Below are 21,570 nucleotides of genomic sequence, written 5' to 3'. Positions count from 1 at the left end.
CTGAATTTTTTAAGTATATGACCAAATTTTGAGATACATAATACCTGCCATCGTTGGACGTGAAGTTGGCTTGGCCAATCTTGAAGTGGAGTTTTATAAACCCACACTGTTGGAGGAGATAGCAGCTCCTATATATATGATGCCGGTTTACCATGTAAACTGTGCCGGGTTATAATAACACCGTGTTACTCCATAATAAGATGTTAACAAAAAATCAAACCGAGCAAATAGTCTCCGGATTAAAATGGACCGTGTTCCGTCAATTGACAGTTTGAACCGGCTTAAAACTTTGTCAGTTTAAAAAATGCAATAAAAAGAAAGAAATATCTTTTAAAGAAAAATGTGAAGCAAAGGCAATGACAAAACCGTTTGCAAAAAGAGGCTTATTTGAGCTGATCAAATGGCGTTACCATGGTCGGACACGACCAAGCTCTCGATAGGTGTAGCTATGGTTCAAGTCAGCCAGGTCCCCAACTGAAACCGTGGCATTTATGCCGATCAAGTGGCATGGCAATGGTTCGGGTTCGACCAAGCCCCCAAGTGATTCTGTGGCCTTAGGCCGATCAAGAGGCATGACTGGTTCAGACGTGACCAAGTCCCCAAGTGATCTGGTGGCTCTCGCCTATCAAGAGGTATTGCATTGGTTTGGACACGACCAAGCCCCCAAGTGATATAACATGATGCTTTTGAAAAGCTAACTCAAGGGGTAAACCGGAGGCCGCTTTAGAACAACTCCGTGTAACCACACATGATGTAAAAGAACAGATACCCCGCTTTAGCTGAGGTTCCGGTTATTATACTTAATCATAATATATACATCATAGTAATATGTACATAAGTGGAGCCAATGGCTCAGGTATAGTAAGGCCGAAGATGAGCTATGTTCCACGGCCTGTTGGTCTCTTCCTCTGATGTACGTGAGTCTTTATGCTCTCGAATATCGATCAGATAGTATGACCCGTTGTGCAGATTCTTGCTGACCACAAAAGGTCCCTCCGAAGGTGGGGATAGCTTATGCATATCAGTCTGGTCTTGGATGAGCCGAAGCACCAAATCTCCCTCTTGAAAGGTTCTGGTTTTAACTCGGCGACTGTGATAACGACGAAGATCCTGTTGGTAAATCGCTGAGCGAGCAGCTGCTATGTCACGCTCTTCATCCAACCGGTCCAAAGCATCTTGCCGTGCTGTCTCGTTGTCCACTTCAACATAAGCCGTCACACGAGGTGAATCATGACAGATATCACTGGGGAGAACCGCCTCCGCTCCATAGACCATGAAGAATGGTGTGTATCCTGTTGATCTGCTGGGTGTGGTATTGATGCTCCATAACACAGATGGTAATTCTTCTACCCAACAACCCGGTGTTCTCTGCAAAGGAACCATAAGCCGGGGCTTGATGCCTCTCAAAATCTCTTGATTAGCCCTTTCTGCTTGACCATTGGACTGTGGGTGTGCCACTGATGAAACGTCAAGCCGGATGTGCTCCCGTTCGCAGAACTCCTTCATGGCACCCTTGGACAAATTGGTACCATTATCTGTGATGATATTGTATGGAAAGCCAAACCGGAAAATCACTTTTTTGATAAACTGAACCGCCGTGGCCACATCACACTTGCTAACCGGTTCTGCCTCCACCCACTTTGTGAACTTGTCAACCGCCACCAGGAGGTGGTCTTCTTATCTTTGGACCTTTTGAAAGGCCCAACCATATCCAGCCCCCAAGTCGCAAACGGCCAAGTAATTGGAATCATTCTCAATTCTTGAGCCGGCACATGAGCACGTCTTGAAAACTTTTGGCAACCGTCACATCGTCTGACCAGATCCTCCGCATCAGCATGAGCAGTTAACCAATAGAAGCCATGGCGAAACGCTTTAGCTACCAAAGATTTTGAACCGGCGTGGTGACCACAATCTCCTTCGTGGATCTCACGCAAAATTTCACAGCCTTCTTCAGGAAACACACAGCGTTGAAACGCCCCTGATATACTACAGTGATGCAACTCGCCATTGACAATAGTCATGGACTTGGACCGCCGGACTATCTGTCGGGCCAGAATCTCATCCTTCGGTAACTCGCCCCGGTTCATGTACGCCAGGTAAGGAAGCGTCCAATCCGGAATGACATGAAGAGCTGCCACCAATTGAGCCTCCGAATCAGGAATAGCCAAATCCGCTTCACTAGGGAGCTTGACCGACGGGTTGTGCAGCACATCTAGAAAAACATTGGGCGGGACCGGTTTGCGCTGAGAGCCCAGCCAGCTTAAAGCGTCCGCCACTTCATTCCTTCGTCGGTCCCACGTGGTCCACCTGATAGCCTTTAAAATGACCTGCAGCAATATCCACCTCACGACGATATGCTGCCATGAGTGGGTCCTTGGAGTCCCAAGTGCCAAACACTTGTTGAGCACTTAACTCGACTTAGGTTCATCTCCTTAGCCATTCGGAGACCATGGAGCAAGGCTTCATACTCAGCTGCATTGTTAGTACAAGGAAACATTAAGCGGAGAACATAGCAAAACTTATCACCTCATGGGGAAGTTAATACGACTCCATCCCCCGAGCCTTCCAATTGCCTGGATCCGTCAAAATGGATGGTCCAATATGTGTGATCCGGCTTTTCCTCAGGTGCTTGCATTTTCGTCCAATCATTGATGAAATCAACCAGTGCTTGAGACTTCACCGCCGTCCGAGGCACATACTTCAATCTGTGCGGCCCAAGCTCTATAGCCCACTTGGCAATCCAGCCAGTCGCTTCCCGGTTCTGGATGATATCTCCCAAAGGAGCAGAACTGACCACCGTAATTGGGTGCCCTTGGAAGTATTGCTTAAGCTTCCGGCTTGCCATAAAAACTCCGTACACCAGCTTCTGCCAATGCGGATACCTTTGCTTGGACTCAATGAGTACCTCACTGATATAATAGACCGGACGTTGAACTGGATGCTCCTTACCTGCCTCCTTTCGCTCCACCACAATAGCCACGCTGACCGCACGAGCATTAGCGGCAACATATAGCAGTAACGGCTCCTTGTCAATGGGAGCGGCGAGCACAGGCGGATTGGCCAATTGCCGCTTTAAGTCCTCAAATGCTTCATCAGCAGCAGAACTCCAGACGAACTGATCCGTCTTCTTCAACATCTGATACAAAGGGATTGCCTTCTCACCAAGGCGGCTGATAAACCGGCTTAACGCGGCAATCCGGCCTGCCAGGCGTTGAACATCATTGATACACTTCGGTTTAGCCAGGGAGGTGATGGCTGTGATATTCTCCGGATTAGCCTCAATTCCCCTATTGGACACCAGAAAACCCAATAACTTGCCCGCCGGTACACCAAAGACACATTTGTCCGGATTAAGCATCATCTTGTACGTCCTTAGGTTATCAAAGGTTTACTTCAAATCGTCAACCAGAGTCTCCTTCTCCCTGGACTTAACCACGATATCATCCACATAAGCATGTACATTACGGCCAATCTGCTTGTGAAGACAATTTTGTACACATCGTTGATAAGTTGCCTGGGCACTTTTAAGCCCAAAGGGCATAGACACATAGCAGAAGGCTCCAAAGGGAGTTATGAATGCCGTCTTCTCCTGGTCCTTAACTGCCATTTTGATCTGATGATAGCCAGAATATGCATCCAAAAAACTTAAACGCTCACAACCCGCCGTTGCATCAATGATTTGATCAATACGGGGGAGGGCAAAAGGATCTGCTGGACAAGCCTTATTAAGATCTGTGTAATCCACACACATGCGCCAAGTGCCTTTTTCTTAAGGACTAGCACCGGATTGGCAAGCCACTCAGGGTGAAAAACTTCAACAATAAAACCAGCTGCTAAGAGCCTGGCTACCTCTTCTCCAATCGCCTTGCGTCTTTCTTCGTTAAACCGGTGGAGGAACTGTTTCACCGGTTTGTATTTAGGATCCACATTAAGGGTGTGCTCAGCGAGTTGCCTCGGTACACCTGGCATGTCAGAGGGCTTCCGTGCAAAAATGTCTCGATTCTCACGGATGAACTCAATGAGCGCGCCTTCCTATTTCGGATCCAAGTTGGCACTGATGCTGAACTGCTTGGACGAATCGCCAGGTACGAAGTCAACAAGCTTAGTTTCTGCTGCCGATTTGAACTTCAGGGCCGGATCATGCTCCATAGTTGGCTTTTTTAATGGAGTCATGTTCGTCGGATCAACACTGTCCTTATAATACTTCAGCTCCTCGGTGGCACAAACCGACTCTGCGTAAGCCGCATCTCCTTCCTCGCACTCCAAAGCGATTTTACGGCTTCCGTGAACCGTTATTGTCCCCTTGTAACCCGGCATCTTGAGCTGCAAATACACATAACAGGGCCGTGCCATAAACTTGGCGTAGGCCGGTCGCCCAAACAGGGCGTGATATGGACTTTGGATTTTCACCACTTCAAACGTCAATGTCTCCGACCTGGAATCATGATCATCTCCAAAGGCCACTTCCAGAGCTATCTTACCAACAGGATATGCTGACTTGCCAGGTACTACACCGTGGAACACCATATTAGACAGTTTGAGATTTTTATCTGTTAGTCCCATACGACGGAAGGTCTCATAGTATAAGATATTAATGCTGCTCCCTCCATCCATGAGCACTTTGGTGAACTTGTAACCTCCCACCTGAGGTGCCACCACCAGAGCCAACTGACCCGGATTATCAACCTGGGGAGGGTGATCCTCTCTGCTCCATATGATTGGCTGTTCAGACCAGCGTAGATAACGGGGCACGGCCGGTTCAACAGAGTTGACTGCCCGCCTCTGAACCTTCCGGTCTCGCTTGTCCAAGCTAGTGGTGAAGACATGGTACTGCCCACTATTCAACTGCTTTGGGTTGCTCTGGTAACCTGACTGTTGCTGCTGCTGGTTATAACCACCCTGGTTGTTCTGATTATTTTGATTATTATGTCCGCCCGGATTACCATTAAATCCCGAACCGGAATTTCCTCCATCGTAACCCGGCCCGGATCCTGAGCCACCGCCGGAGTCGTGATCATACCGAAAAGCATTAGAATTCTTGAACTCCTGCATAATAAAGCAATCTTTCCAAAGGTGGTTTGCTGGCACCTCCTTCGTCCCATGTCTTGGACAGGGCTGGCTCAGTAGATAATTTAGGCGATCCGGGTTAGGGTTGGGTGCCCCACTGCGATTTTTCGGTTTACCCTTGCATCGCTGGCCATTGTCCTGCGCGTTGGTATTAGCCACAAAGTCCATGTTACCATCCGCTTTACGCTTGCCTCCACCACCATTGCCTGCCCAGTGATGCTGCTGACCTTTGGAGTTGCTGTTCCTCTTTCCCTTCCCTGCCTTGTCATCATCAGATTCGGGATCCTTGGTACTATCAGAATCAACATACTTTACCAAAGCAGCCATGAGGGTCCCCATGTCAGTGCAATGGCGCTTCATCCGTCCCAACTTCAGCTTTAGGGGCCCAAACTGGCAGTTGCCTTCTAGGGTTAAGATTGCGGTGTTAGCGTTGATGCGGTCTGATGAATGCAACACTTGTGAGACCCGACGCACCCAATGAGTCGTCGATTCTCCTTCCTCCTGGACACAGGCAGCTAAGTCTACTATCGACATGGGCTGCTTACATGTATCCTTGAAATTATTGATAAACCGGGCTCGTAATTGGGCCCATGAACTGATAGAATTGGCCGGTAAGCTTTTTAACCAAGTGCGGGCCGTTCCTTCAAGCATCATGGTGAAGTATTTCGCACATGCTGCATCATCCACATCCAGCATCTCCATGGCCATCTCATAGCTCTCCACCCATGTCTCTGGGGGTTGATCCGCCATGTAATTTGGTACCTTGCGCGGGACCTTGAAATCCTTGGGTAGGCGCACATTGCGTAAAGCGGGGACAAGGCAAGGCACCCCCAAAGAGCTAGAAGTAACACCGGGTTCGACCGAAATAGTTGGACGAACCGGCGTAAGCTACCGAGCCTAATATTGTGCGGCTAACTCGGCCTCCCTGCGTGCTCGGGCCCGGTCCACCACTTCCTGAGCGTTATCAGCACCACCCGCCGAGTTGTTGCCGCGGGGTGCTCCACGTCGTTCATTACTTGACACTGCCGGTTCCTCCATACGCCTGCTATAGCTCCAGCTTGGGCGAGGGGTCGAGTGGATCCGGTCGCGGCTGTATGAGTATGCTTCCTGTTGGTCCAAAGCTGTCCTAAGAAGCTCCTTGACCCGTCGCGTCTCTATCGCCTGCGGTGAGTCACCTTCAATTGGAATGGCCTCCAGCCATGCAGCAGCGGCGACGAGATTGTCCATTGGGTTGGAGGAGTGACCCAGAGGTGTTGAAACAGCCTGAGGTATAACGGTGTTTTGACGAGTCAGATCCATCCGACGAGGCTGAACCGGCGCACCGGTCCCAGGAGCTTCCGCCCGGTTTCCCTCTAGCGGATTACTGGTTCCTGCTCCCGGGGTGTTGAAAAGGTCTCTGGCCTCGAAAACCGGAGGCAAACGGGATTGGTACTTCCTCCTCATGACTTCATGCGACGCGTTCTGGTCCAACATGAGCCTGTAGGCTTGTGCGTCTAGAGCGGCCCACTCTGTGGCCATCCTGGTATCCTCAGCTACTAGGTCCGCCTTGGCCTGGGTGATCTGTTCCCTTACCTTTGCAATCTCCGTGTTGTGGACGTCCTGATCCGCCGGATTAGCTTCCGCCATAAGCACAGCCAATGCATCAAATAGCTCTGATAGAACTTGAGCCGGCGGGCGCACAGGGCCTCCTGCCCCGGCAGCCGTCGCCGCTGCTGAACCGGAGGTTGTTGCCGCAGCGGTCGAAGAATGAAGCGCTGCTTGTGTGCCGGCCATGAGTATTCCAACTCGATTGGGCAGATCAGAGGGGTCCGGAATACTATCGCCGTCGGAACAGCCCCCAATCTGGCCATCTTGTAGCTGATATAGAGATTCGGTTTCTCCGGTTGATGACTCATCGCCGGAGTAAATGATGGTCTCGCCGCTAGATCCCGATCCATCCTCATGACCTCCTCCATGGATGACTCCCATGAAGGCACGCTTCATGGCTGGTTTAACCCGGGCAGATCGCGCACGCTGAGCCATTTCGACGAGGTCGGTGTAGATATCCGGCTCAGGGCCCGGTTCTTCGATCTTGCCGATGAAAACGTGTATGCCACCAAAGGGGACCCGGTACCCGTACTCAACTGAGCCGGCCTCGGGGCCCCAGCCTGCATCGTCGATGTAAAGCTTGCCGCGACGACTCTTAGTCATCCGGCCTACGGCGTAGCCCTCGAGTCCTTCAAAGCGGCCCTCCAAGAACTTGAAACCATCGTGCGATAGCCCCAGGTGGGCGCCAACTGTCGTGGTTCTGTCACGGCAGATGTCCTAGAGAAAGGACTTAGTCATGGAGCCATCGCGATGGGTTAGCTTGAAGGGGTTAAAGCGGACACAGGGACGCAAGAGAGTTTATACTAGTTCGGCCCCTTCGATGAAGGTAAAAGCCTACGTCTAGTTGTGATGGAATTGATGGGGTTTCGATGACCATGGAGCAAACAAGCTTCACCTATGTCTCGAGTTGTTGTCTGTTCCCCTTGAACCGCCGCCGGGTCGTCCCCTTATATACACGGGTGACGCCCGTCGGTTCACAGAGTCCCAATATCGGCTCATAGATGTGTCCGGTTTGGTCTCTACTTATTCCTAACTTACAATACTTGTTAAATACCAACACCGATTTACGGCTACAGGCCTTGAACCGACTGTGGGCCTTGAGCCCTCATCTGCCTTCTTGGGCTTTAACATACTTAACTACTGACGAAGTTAACCCGGCCCAGATAGGCCGGTTTATGCCTAGTAGTGATATCCCCAACAGAATGGGTCATGTCAATCACATCATTCTCCTAATGATGTGATCTCGTTAATGAAATGTCAACTCTTAGTCCATGGCTAGGAAACATAACCATCTTTAATCAACGAGCTAGTCAAGTAGAGGCATACTAGTGACACTCTGTTTGTCTATGTATTCACACATGTATCATGTTTCCGGTTAATACAATTCTAGCATGAATAATAAACATTTATCATGATATAAGGAAATAAATAATAACTTTATTATTGCCTCTAGGGCATATTTCCTTCAGTCTCCCACTTGCACTAGAGTCAATAATCTAGTTCACATCTCCATGTGATTTAACACCCATAGTTCACATCGTCATGTGACCAACACCCAAAGGGTTTACTAGAGTCAACAATCTAGTTCACATCGCTATGTGATTAACACCCAAAGAGTACTAAGGTGTGATCATGTTTTTCTTGTGAGAGAAGTTTAGTCTATGGGTCTGCCACATTCAGATCCATATGTATTTTGCAAATTTCTATGTCAACAATGCTCTGCATGGAGCTACTCTAGCTAATTGCTCCCACTTTCAAAATGTATCCAGATTGAGACTTAGAGTCATCTGGATCAGTGTCAAAATTTGCATCGACGTAACCCTTTACGACGAACCTTTTGTCACCTCCATAATCGAGAAACATATCCTTATTCCACTAAGGATAATTTTGACCGCTGTGCAGTGATCTACTCATAGATCACTATTGTACTCCCCTACCAAAAAAATAGTGTAGGGTATACAGTAGATCTGGTACACAACATGGCATACTTTATAGAACCTATGGCTGAGGCATAGGGAATGCCTTTCATTCTCTTTCTATCTTCTGTCGTGGTCGGGCTTTGAGTCTTACTCAATTTCACACCTTGTAACACTTGCAAGAACTCTTTCCTTGTTTGTTCCATTTTGAACAACTTCAAAATCTTGTCAAGGTATGTACTCATTGAAAAAACTTATCAAGCGTCTTGATCTATGTCTATAGATCTTGATGCTCAATATGTAAGCAGCTTCACCGAGGTCTTTCTTTGAAAACTCCTTTCAAACACTCCTTTATGCTTTGCAGAATAATTCTACATTGTTTCCAATCAACAATATGTCATTTACATATACTTATCAGAAATGATGTAGTGCTCCCACTCACTTTCTTGTAAATACAGGCTTCACCGCAAGTCTGTATAAAACTATATGCTTTGATCAACTTATCAAAGCGTATATTCCAACTCCGAGATGCTTGCACCAGTCCAAAGATGGATCGCTAGAGCTTGCATATTTTTTTAACACCTTTAGGATTGACAAAACCTTCTGGTTGCATCATATACAACTCTTTCTTTAATAAATCCTTTAAGGAATGTAGTTTTGTTTATCCATTTGCCATATTTCATAAAATGCGTCAATTTGCTAACATGATTCAAACAGACTTAAGCATCACTATGAGTGAGAAAATCTCATCATAGTCAACACCTTGAACTTTGTCAAAAACCTTTTTCAACAAGTCTAGCTTTGTAGATACTAACACTACTATCAGTGTCTGTCTTCCTCTTGAAGATCCATTTATTTTCTATGGCTTGCCGATCATCGGGCAAGTCAACCAAAGTCCACACTTTGTTCTCATACATGGATCCCATCTCAGATTTCTTGGCCTCAAGCCATTTTGCGGAATCGGGGCTCATCATCACTTCCTCATAGTTCGTAGGTTCGTCATGGTAAATTAACATGACCTCCAGAATAGGATTACCGTACCACCCTGGTGCGGATCTCACTCTGGTTGACCTACGAGGTTCGGTAGTAACTAGATCTGAAGTTACATGATCATCATCATTAGCTTCCTCATTAATTGGTGTAGGAGTCATAGAAACAGATTTCTGTGATGAACTACTTTCCAATAAGGGAGCAGGTATAGTTACCTCATCAAGTTCCACTTTCCCCCCACTCACTTCTTTCGAGAGAAACTCCTTCTCTAGAAAGGATCCATTCTCAGCAACAAATATCTTGCCTTCGGATCTGTGATAGAAGGTGTACCCAACAGTTACTTTTGGGTATCCTATGAAGATGCACTTCTTCGACTTGGGTTTGAGCTTATCAAGATGAAACTTTTTCACATAAGCATTGCAACCCCAAACTTTAAGAAACGACAACTTAGGTTTCTTGCTAAACCACAGTTCATACGGTGTCGTCTCAACGGATTTAGATGGTGCCCTTTTTTTAATGTGAATGTAGCTGTCTCTAATACATAACCCCAAAACGATAGTGGTAAACCAGTAAGAGACATCATAGATCGCACCATATCTGGTAAAGTACGATTGCGATGTTCGGACACACCATTACGCTGTGGTGTTCCAGGTGGCATGAGTTTGTGAAACTATTCCACATTGTTTTAATTGAAGACCAAACTCGTAACTCAAATATTCGCCTCTGCGATCGGATCGTAGAAACTTTATTTTCTTGTTACGATGATTTTCCACTTCACTTTGAAATTCTTTGAACTTTTGAAATGTTTCAGACTTATGTTTCTTCAAGTAGATATACCCATATCTGCTCGAATCATCTGTGAAGGGCGGAAAAATAATGATACCCGCCGCGAGCCTCAACACTCATCGGACTACATACATCAGTATGTATTATTTCCAACAAGTCTGTTGCACGCTCCATTGTTCTGGAGAACGGAGTCTTAGTCATCTTACCCATGAGGCATGGTTCGCAAGCATCAACTAATTCATAATCAAGTGATTCCAAAAGCCCATCGGTATGGATTTTCTTCATGCGCTTTACACCGATATGACCTAAACGGCAGTGCCACAAATAAGTTGCACTATCATTATCAACTTTGCATCTTTTGGCATCAATATTATGAATATGTGTCTCACTATGATCAAGATCCAACAAACTATTTTCATTAGGTGTATAACCAAAGAAGGTTTTATTCATGTAAACAGAAAAAAAATTATTCTCTGATTTTAAATGAATAACCGTATTGCAATAAACATGATCAAATCATATTCATGCTCAATGCAAACGCCAAATAACATTTATTTAGGTTTTACACTAATCCCAAAAGTATAGGGAGTGTACGATGATGATCATATCAATCTTGGAACCACTTCCAACACACATCGTTACTTCACCCTTAACTAGTCTCTATTTATTCTGTAACTCCTGTTTCGAGTTACTAATTTTTTAGCAACCGAACATGTATCAAATACCCAGGGGCTACTATAAATACTAGTAAGGTACACATCAATAACCTGTATATCAAATATACCCTTGTTCACTTTTCCATTCTTCTTATCCACTAAATATTCAGGGCATTTCCGCTTCCAGTGACCAGTCCCTTTGCAGTAGAAGCACTTAGTCTCAGGCTTAGGTCCAGACTTGGGCTTCTTCACTTGAGTAGCAACTTGCTTGCCGTTCTTCTTGAAGTTCCCTTTCTTTCCCTTTGCCCTTTTCTTGAAACTAGTGGTCTTGTTAGTCATCAACACTTGATGCTCTTTCTTGATTTCCACCTTCATCGATTTCATCATCATGAAAAGCTTGGGAATCATTTACGCCATCCCTTGCATACTATAGTTCATCACGAAGTTCTACTAACTTGGTGATGGTGACTAGAGAATTCTGTCAATCACTCTTTTATCTGGAAGATTAACTCCCACTTGATTCAAGCGATTGTAGTACCCAGACAATCTGAGCACATGCTCACTGCTTGAGCTATTCTCCTCCATATTTTAGCTATAGAACTTGTTGGGGAATTCATATCTCTCAACTCGGGTATTTGCTTGAAATATTAATTTAACTCCTGGAACATCTCATACCGTCCATGATGTTCAAAACGTCTTTGAAATCCCGATTCTAAGTTGTTAAGCATGGTGCACTAAACTATCAAGTAGTCATCATATTGAGCTAGCCAAACGTTCATAACGTCTGCATCTGCTCCTGCAATAGGTCAGTCACCTAGCGGTGCATCAAGGACATAATTCTTCTGTGCAGCAATGAGGATAAACCTCAAATCACGAACCCAGTTCGCATCATTGCTACTATCATCTTTCAACTTAGTTTTCTCTAGGAACACATATAAAACATAGGGAAGCAATAACGCGAGCTATTGATCTACAACATAGATATGCAAATACTATCAGGACTAAGTTCATGATAAATTAAAGTTCAATTAATCATATTACTTAAGAACTCCCACTTAGATAGACATCCCTCTAATCATCTAAGTGATCACGTGATCCATATCAACTAAACCATAACCGATCATCACGTGAAATGGAGTAGCTTTCAATGGTGAACATCATTATGTTGATCATATCTACTATATGATTCACGCTCGACCTTTCGGTCTCCAGTGTTCCGAGGCCATATCTGCATATGCTAGGCTCGTCAAGTTTAACCCAAGTATTTTTGCGTGTGCAAAACTGGCTTGCACCCGTTGTAGATGGACGTAGAGCTTATCACACCCGATCATCATGTGGTGTCTGGGCACGACGAACTTTGGCAACGGTGCATACTCAGGGAGAACACTTTTATCTTGAAATTTAGTGAGAGATCATCTTATAATGCTACCGTCATAACTAAGCAAAGTAAGATGTATAAAAGATAAACATCACATGCAATCAAAATATGTGACATGATATGGCCATCATCATCTTGTGCCTTTGATCTCCATCTCCAAAGCATCGTCATGATCTTCATCGTCACCGGCATGACACCATGATCTCCATCATCTTGATCTATATCAATGTGTCGTCACATGGTCGTCTCGCCAACTATTGCTCTTGCAACTATTGCTATCGCATATCGATACAGTAAAGCAATTATTTGGCACTTGCATCTTATGCAATAAAGAGACAACCATAAGACTTCTGCCAGTTGACAATAACTTCAACAAAACATGATCATCTCATACAACAACTTATATATCATCACGTCTTGACCATATCACATCACAGCATGCCCTGCAAAAACAAGTTAGACGTCCTCTACTTTGTTGTTGCAAGTTTACGTGGCTGCTACGGGCTGAGCAAGAACCATTCTTACCTACGCATCAAAACCACAATGATAGTTCGTCAAGTTAGTGTTGTTTTAACCTTCTCAAGGCCCGGGCGTAGCCATACTCGGTTCAACTAAAGTTGGAGAAACTGACACCCGCCAGCCACCTGTGTGCAAAGCACGTCGGTAGAACCAGTCTCACGTAAGCGTATGCGTAATGTCGGTCCGGGCCGCTTCATCCAACAATACCACCAAACCAAAGTATGACATGCTGGTAAGCAGTATGACTTGTATCTCCCACAACTCACTTGTGTTCTACTCGTGCATATAACATCAACGCATAAAACCTGGCTCTGATACCACTGTTGGGGAACGTAGTAATTTCAAAAAAATTCCTAAGCACATGCAAGATCATGGTGATGCATAGCAACGAGAGGGGAGAGTGTTGTCCACGTACCCTCATAGACCGAAAGCGGAAGCGTTAGCACAACGCGGTTGACGTAGTCGTACATCTTCATGATCCGACCGATCAAGTACCGAACGCACGACACCTCCGAGTTCAGCACACGTTCAGCCCGATGACGTCCCTCAAACTTCGATCCAGCCGAGTGTTGAGGGAGAGTTTCGTCAGCACGACAGCGTGGTGACGATGATGATGTTCTACCGACCCAGGGCTTCGCCTAAGCACCGCTACAGTATTATTGAGGTGGACTATGGTGGAGGGGGGCACCGCACACGGCTAAAAGATCAAACGATCAATTGTTGTGTCTCTAGGGTGCCCCCTGCCCCCGTATATAAAGGAGAAAGGGGGAAGGTGCGGCCGACCAGGAGGGGAACGCCAGGAGGAGTCCTACTCCCACCGGGAGTAGGACTCCCTCCCTTTTCCTAGTTGGATTAGGAGTGGAGGGGGAAAGAGGAGGGAGAGAGGTAGGAATGGGGGGGCACCGCCCCCTCTCCTTGTCCTATTCGGACTAGGGGGGGAAGGGGCGCGCGGCCCTGCCCTGGCCGCCTCTCCTCTTCTCCACAAAGGCCCACTATGGCCCATTAAGCCCCCGGGGGGTTCCGGTAACCCCTCGGTACTCCGGTAAAATCCCGATTTCACCTGGAACACTTCTGATATCCAAATAAAGGCTTCCAATATATCAATCTTCATGTCTCGACCATTTCGAGACTCCTCGTCATGTCCGTGATCACATCCGGGACTCCGAATAACCTTCGGTACATCAAAACTCATAAACTCATAATATAACTGTCGTCGAAACTTTAAGCGTGTGGACCCTACGGGTTCGAGAACTATGTAGACATGACCGAGACACGTCTCCGGTCAATAACCAATAGCGGAACCTGGATGCTCATATTGGCTCCCACATATTCTACGAAGATCTTTATCGGTCAGACCGCATAACAACATACATTGTTCCCTTTGTCATCGGTATGTTACTTGCCCGAGATTCGATCGTCGGTATCTCAATACCTAGTTCAATCTCGTTACCGGCAAGTCTCTTTACTCGTTCTGTAATACATCATCCTGCAACTAACTCATTAGTTGCAATGCTTGCAAGGCTTAAGTGATGTGCATTACCGAGAGGGCCCAGAGATACCTCTCCGACAATCAGAGTGACAAATCCTAATCTCGAAATACACCGACTGTCGGCGTTCTAGGAACGGGGGTCCCCAGACTTGCCTGCCTGCGGCCTGCGGCGTGGCTCAAAAGGGGGCCCAGCGCGGCTCATCTTCATCAACACAGACCCAAGACCCTCGCGAGGGGCCAAGCCTCGCGGGGCGGACGACATAGAGCTTCCTCAGGCACAGCCTCATCAGGCTGGCTCACGAGGAGGCGGAGAGATCAAGGCGGGGTACCTCACGAGGTGCCCGTGACGCAAGCCATGACGACCAAAGGCGCCAGGCGGGCGCCAGCCGCGCAGTGTCCTCCTTTCCTCTTTGGTGCAAAGGGAGCAAGCGCAGGCGAGAGCATCAAGCAAAGGCACCCATTTCGGTTCAACGAGACCAAGACCAGTCCAACGGCAGGGAGGAAGTCATTGTGGAGCCCAAGCCAGCGTCACCACCAGAGCCTTTGGCAGGCGAGGACCAACTTTAGTCAGGATAAGTGTACCAGATGTTCCCCTTCAAAATGGCCAATTGTTGGCGCCCTTCCCGCTCAATATTTGGGAAGAGGCCCAGGGCCTTTGCCTATAAATAGGACTAGCCACCCCCAGGGTAGGGGGCAATCAAGAAGGGAGAATCTAGAAGCCAAGAGAGAAACTAGCTAGGATCGGATCGAGTAGAATCACACACACACACACAGAGAGAAGGGCGACTGAACTCCTCCTAGCAGTTCATCCCCCCACCCAAGAACAGACCCTCGCGAGGCTGTTCTTCCATGTATTGCTCATCATCATCAGCCCAAGAGGCAATCCACCACACCACACACTGGAGTAGGGTATTACACCACAACGGTGGCCCGAACCAGTATAAACCCTGTGTCTCTTGTGCTGTTCTTTCCATAGCTTAGATCTTAGCAAGACGGAGGGGTGCAGATAGGTAGAAGGCGAGATCTCCGCGCGCACCCCAGTGTTCAAACCTCAAGGGTCTGCCGGAACCCGAAATCTGACATTTGGCGAGCCAGGTAGGGGTGCGCCGGAATCCACCTTCTACTGCTTCATGTCCCGTCGCGTCGTCATCACCATGTCTGGCGACCAGGCGGGCAACCCAGATCCATGGGCGGCGTGGCCCGCCCGCGCAGAGCCGCTCGCCTCGGGCGACCCCGTGCCCCAGGCAGCTCGCGGTCTGCAGGGCGCTGCGGGCCGCGGGCGACGCAGACAGGCTTCGACAGCTCTCGCACCGCGGCAGGCGCGGTCGGCAGCAAGGGCCTCCAATCTTGCCGCGACCACGACACCGTACTCCTGCCGGGAGCAGGGGAACTCGAGGGCCGCGCTCACGGTGGCCCGAGAGCTGCTGCAGTGCAGGCTGCTGGAGGGCGGCCGCGACGTGCTGCTGGAGCGGGTGGCAGAGCTCCTAGGCTTTGCCGCCTCGGGGGCTCACCCCTTCTGCACCCAGCTCCCATCTCAAGCCCAGGGCGGCCCGCGCGGGGGCTCCGCGCACGCCCGCGGGCTCCAAGGCTACCCCAACGCCGGCGAAGCTGTTGGCACCGGACCGGCGGCGGCGCTGCCCCCACTCCCGGTCCGTGAAGAAGAAGGACTCGACGTGACCCACGGCCCCAGTGGACAGTTGTGCTACCACCCCATGGTGGGCGCGTCAAGCAGGACTGCATGGCACGCGGAGCACTACGGCGTGGCCTTCGGGATGACGGCGCCAGAAGAATACGTGCCCCTCATGATGGACCAAGGACACCCTCACGAGGGCGAACAATGCTTGCTCCTCAGCCCAAGCTGGGGGGACGAGGCGCCAGAAGCTGAGCCCTTCTAGGAGCCCCAGGACGGTCCCACTGGCAACACTGGAGGCAACGATTATCAGGTACCGCTAATTCCTCAGGAGCAGGCATACACTAATCATGGATCGTAGGAGGTGCAGGTCGCCACAGCGAGCAGCTGCCCCACTCCCACTCTCTCCTACCCCTCGGGAGGAGGGCGCAGGGGGCTGCAGGAGAGGGGCCGAGATTCGACATCACCACCGCGGCGTTCGGAGCAAGGTGTTCTCAGGAGGTAGGCCCTCTGCTGGGGAGGTGCCTCAGGGCCTGCCCCTGGCGGAGGACCCGTGGTCGTCGGGGGAACCGCTGGCGACCGCTCTACCCCATCGGCGGTGTCCTGGTTTCCGGTCGTCGTTGATGGCACTAGAGTGTGGCGCAAGGCGGGGCCCTCGTCTGGCGATATGAAGCAAGGCCGGTACCTGTGAAGAAGGCCCAGTGCCTGTGAAGCTCGCCGCCCCGTGACACTCTCACGTAATAATGAGTGGGGATATACATGCCCCGGAGTCTCAGGAGTGCCGGCCTCAGGCCCTGGGGCTCCCTCCCACGCCCAGTGGCAGCACTTAGCTCCGCGCTGGTGAGAAGACATCCAAGACTAGATTAGGTGCCGGACGCGGCCTTTTGTCTGCTTTCATTGCTTTTCCCTTTGGTTGTCACTTTCCCCCGCTGGATTCAAGTTGGATTCGAATTTGAGATTTGCGTGTGTTCGGGGAAGGGGTGCTTAGTCTCGTTCGAGCAATTTCTCGCGTTTTGATTACCACTTCGCCTCAGCTGCCTCCCCTCGTGAGCCCCTCGCGAGCCGGGTCAGGCCTAGCTTGCGCGTAGCCTAGACTGCCGCCGCCGCGTCCTCTCAGGAGGGTTTTTTACTGCAGATCCTACGGATTCGATCAGGGAACACTCGGGACACCACAGCCTCCCACAGGCTACCTCAGGGCCCACACGGGACGAAGGTAAACTAGCCAACCAGCGCGTCGCTTAGCCAACCACTTGGCGCGGGCGCATGTGCAATGTAATATCTACTAATACGATGAACACAAGTTTTACATGAGGGGCCCCCCTCCCAAAATGCCCTCACAGCCATCAGGCCAAAACCTGAGTTCTATTCATGCAGGGTAAGGAAACAGGAATGATGCATGATCAGTCGGATAAATCCCCCAATGCGTCCTCAGGAGCACCACCCGAACCGTTGCTGGCGTCGCTGGACTCGCCATCGCTGTCTGCGTCGCCGCCAGCGGCGTCAGGGCCGTTCACCACACTGCCCTCGTCGGCAGCCACGATCACGCCGTCGTCGTCTGAAGCGAAGGCCCTGACAAGAGCATCCACATTGTCTTCAACCCAGTGCGCCAGGTCGTCTCGGACGGCCTGGGGGACTGGGGCGATGGCGGCGTCGAAATCAAAGTGGGGATCCATGTTCCGGAGATGGCTGAAGACGCGAGAAAAGGCGCGCCCGAGTAGGGCGCGGCTCCTCTCCTCCCCCAACCTGTCAGCCCTGACCGACCGCGCCTCCAGCTGCGTCACCACGTCAGTGAAGAACTGAAGGTTGCCAGCGTAGTTGACTGCGTGCGGCTCGCCAACGGCCGCCTCGCAGATGTTGCCCAAGGCTGTGTTGGCTCTCTCCCGGAGCGTGGTGAGCATGGGGCCGTGCTCATGCTCGAGGATCCGCCGCTGACGTATCTCGTCCACATTCTGGCGCGTGACGGCTTCAACCTCCTCCACCCGATGGCGAAGAAGGAGCACCTCGGCCTGGGAGGTGGTTGACTCCCCTTGCGCTATTTCAAGGGCGTCCCGAAGAGCATCGGCCCGCCGCGTCGCTTCCTCCAGCTTGGCCCTCAAGGCAGCAGTCCTACCTTCAGCCTCGGCCCGGATCAACCCCAGCCTCTCCTCGGACTCGCGCTCGAGGTCCAAGCGCGCCATCGCCACCCGACGTCCGACCTCCTCCAGGACACGGGCTTCCCGTGTAGCGACATCATCCTCCCCCTGCGTCACCAAGCGCTCCCTCGTCTCCAGACGCTCGTACTCGCGGGTACGTTCGGCGGCTTCCAGCGTCAGCGCCTCCTCACGCTTCTGGAGCTCTGCTGGGTCGCCAGAGGCCACCTTCATCGATGCGAGAGCTGCCTCGCGCAGCTCCACTTGCTCCTCAAGTGAGTGGCACCAAGCCAGGAGCTCCCGAGCCCGCTCCTCCGCCGCCTCTCGCCGCCGGTCAGCTTCTCGGGCCTCCTCAGCGGCCCAAGATCGGGCCTCCCGAGAGGCCACCAGCGATGCCTTGGCCTCTTCGTCGTCAAGATCACGCTGATGGCGTGCAAGGGCGATGGTGCCCTCCAGCTCGCGCCTCTCTGCAGCCAGGCGCAGGCCCTTGGCCTCAAGGCGCACGTCTTCATCAGCAAGCTCCTCACCAAGCAGGCTCACCGCGTCAGCCGCCCTTCGAAGGAATCCTTGGCGAAGAGCGTGACGCTCCCGGGCGCGCTCGAGCACGTTTTCCACACCATCATCTGCCCCAAGCAAGCGCCGGGGGCCATGAATCAGCACTCCCCCTCCGGGCAGGGGGCTGGGGGCTGGCACCCTCACGACGGCCGGGTACGCCACGCCAGAAGCCCGGCCTGGAGCCAGCCCGTCCCCAGATGAAGAGCGCAGGGAGCGCCTCAACCAGTCGCAGTCCACAACCAGGCGATAAGCCCACGGCAGGCTGGCTATGCCATGAGAAGGCCCGCGAAGGAGGATCGCGAGGTGCGTAGGGCCTCGATGCGCCTCGGGACGGTTTGCCTCTCCGATCGCCCTCACCACAAGGGCTCTGCTGCTCGGAGCGCTTGAGAACGGTAGAGGGGGCGAAGCCAAGGGGGACGACACCTCAGCCATCTCCGCAAGCTCGGCTGGAAGGGGCCTGCGGAGCAAGGATCAGTAAAAGCAACAGAAGGATCGGGAGCTGGAAAAGGAGAAGGCTTACTCATCAGTGGCGAAGTACTTCCTACGCTTCAGCATGTGACAAGGGTAATCGTCGCCCAGGGCCTCCCTTCTCTTCCGGAGGGCCTCAAAGTCCACGCGGAAGCGGCCCAAGAGTTGAGCGCAGGGATCAACCTGCGACGAGGACGAAGCGTCAAGGCGATCCGCGTCAGGGGCGCCTGCCTGATGCAGACTGCCAGTCGCCTCGCCAAGAGAAGCGGCTGGAGCCTCAGGGGCCTCAGCCGCAGGCGCTGAGGGCAGCTGCTTGCCGCCCTCAGCCTCAGCGGCACGGGCCCTAAGAGCTGCTCCCTCATGATCATCACCCGGCGCTGTCACCCCGCCGGGAGCCCCCTCGGCCTCTGGCGCCTCATGCCTCCCTGCTCCGCCACCCGAGGAAGAGTCGCCTTGGCCGACTGGAAGGGCAGTCACCATCACTGGGTTCTCGCGAGGCCCCCGGAGGCCGGCGGGGCGCGGCCCCCACTCATCAAAGATAGGCATCTGATTCACAAAATCGCCCCTGTTCTGGCAGAGGTACAGCAAGGCCCCTCCCTGCTGGATGCTGCCAGGGTTGGGGTCCGCAGTCAGGATCAAGAGCACTGTCCTCAGCACTTCAGGCGTCAGGTCCTCTTCCTGGAGCCTCATACGATCATCACGCCCGCTGAAGGCCCACATCCGGCGGGAGTGGCGTTGGAGAGGAGCAATGTGGCGAAGCAGGAACTCCTTCACCACCTTGGGCGCTGTCACGCCAAGCGACCTCAAGAACGCGAAGCGATGCCAGACGAAGACGAGCCGGGGGCTCTCAAGCGTCTCCTGGCCCCAGCCCAAATTGGGGATGGCAGGCGAAGTTGGCTCCGATAGCAGGGGGCTGGGCACCCCTGCATCCACATATAGCCACCGCTCGCGGAACCCAGCCATGGGCAGAGGGAGCCTGAAGTCAATCCCTGAGGCCGCTGTCTCAGACGCGGCAACGAAGCTCACGCACGCCCAGCATTGGGTAGGGTCGACAAGGCGCAGAGAGAAGAAGTGGCGCAGCAAGGCAACCGAAGGAAGGATGCCCATCATTGCCTCGCAAACAAAGGCGAAGACCAAAAGGAGGGTGATGGATTCAGGACCCAAATGCATCATGTGGATCTGATAGTGGGAAAGCACGGCATTGAAGAAATCAGAAAAGGGGGGAACCAGACCCGCCCACAGGGCGTCGGCAAAATACTGGACCTCGGTGACTATCCTGTCGATGGAGAAGTGGGACGCGGGCCAGGCCGTCGTCCTCCCGCATTCGTTGAAGATAGTGGCCAGAGCCGAGCTGACCTTGCCCAAGCCCTTGGTGGGGGCCGCCAACGGCGGCGAGCAAGGCGGAGGCATGGGTTTCTTCCCTCTTCCCTTCTTCGTCGGAGCCATGGCGATGGGAAGGGGGGGGGGAAGGTTCGAGATTGGGTTGAAAACAGAAGCTGGAGTTCAAGAGGAGGAAGGACAGAGGGCGCTCGAGCAACAGAAAGGGGAGCGCCTGTGTGCGACTACGAGTCCGCCTAGCATGGCACAAAATAAGCGGGCGTGGGGGAACAGTGCCGCCCACGTCCAATCAACCGCCACGCGACGCCCAAGGCCGTAGGCTGTTAGGGCCCGCGGCGCTTCGCTCTTGCCCTTTCGCCTCCCTGCATGGCCAAGTACGGGCGCGCTTTGGGCCCGTGGGCTACTGTCGGTGTTCTGGGAACGGGGGTCCCCAGACTTGCCTGCTTGCGGCCTGCGGCGTGGCTCAAAAGGGGTCCCAACGCGGCCCATCTTCATCAACACAGACCCAAGACCCTCGCGAGGGGCTAAGCCTCGCGGGGCGGACGACACGAAGCTTCCTCAGGCACAGCCTCATCAGGCTGGCTCGCGAGGAGGCAAAGAGATCAAGGCGGGGTACCTCACGAGGTGCCCGTGATGCAAGCCATGACGACCAAAGGCGCCAGGCGGGCGCCAGCCGCGCAGTGTCCTCCTTTCCTCTTTGGTGCAAAGGGAGCAAGCGCAGGTGAGAGCATCAAGCAAAGGCACCCGTTTCGGTGCAACGAGACCAAGACCAGTCCAACGGCAGGGAGGAAGTCATTGTGGAGCCCAAGCCAGCGTCACCACCAGAGCCTTTGGCAGACGAGGACCAACTTTAGTCAGGATAAGTGTACCAGATGTTCCCCTTCAAAATGGCCAATTGTTGGCGCCCTTCCCGCTCAATATTTGGGAAGAGGCCCAGGGCCTTTGCCTATAAATAGGACTAGCCACCCCCAGGGTAGGGGGGCAATCAAGAAGGGAGAATCTAGAAGCCAAGAGAGAAACTAGCTAGGATCGGATCGAGTAGAATCACAGAGAGAGAGAGAG

The sequence above is a fragment of the Triticum urartu genome, chromosome 3, assembly GCF_003073215.2.
Source record: "Triticum urartu cultivar G1812 chromosome 3, Tu2.1, whole genome shotgun sequence".
NCBI classification, from domain to species: domain Eukaryota; kingdom Viridiplantae; phylum Streptophyta; class Magnoliopsida; order Poales; family Poaceae; genus Triticum; species Triticum urartu.
Note: the sequence above shows the minus strand (reverse complement) of the source record.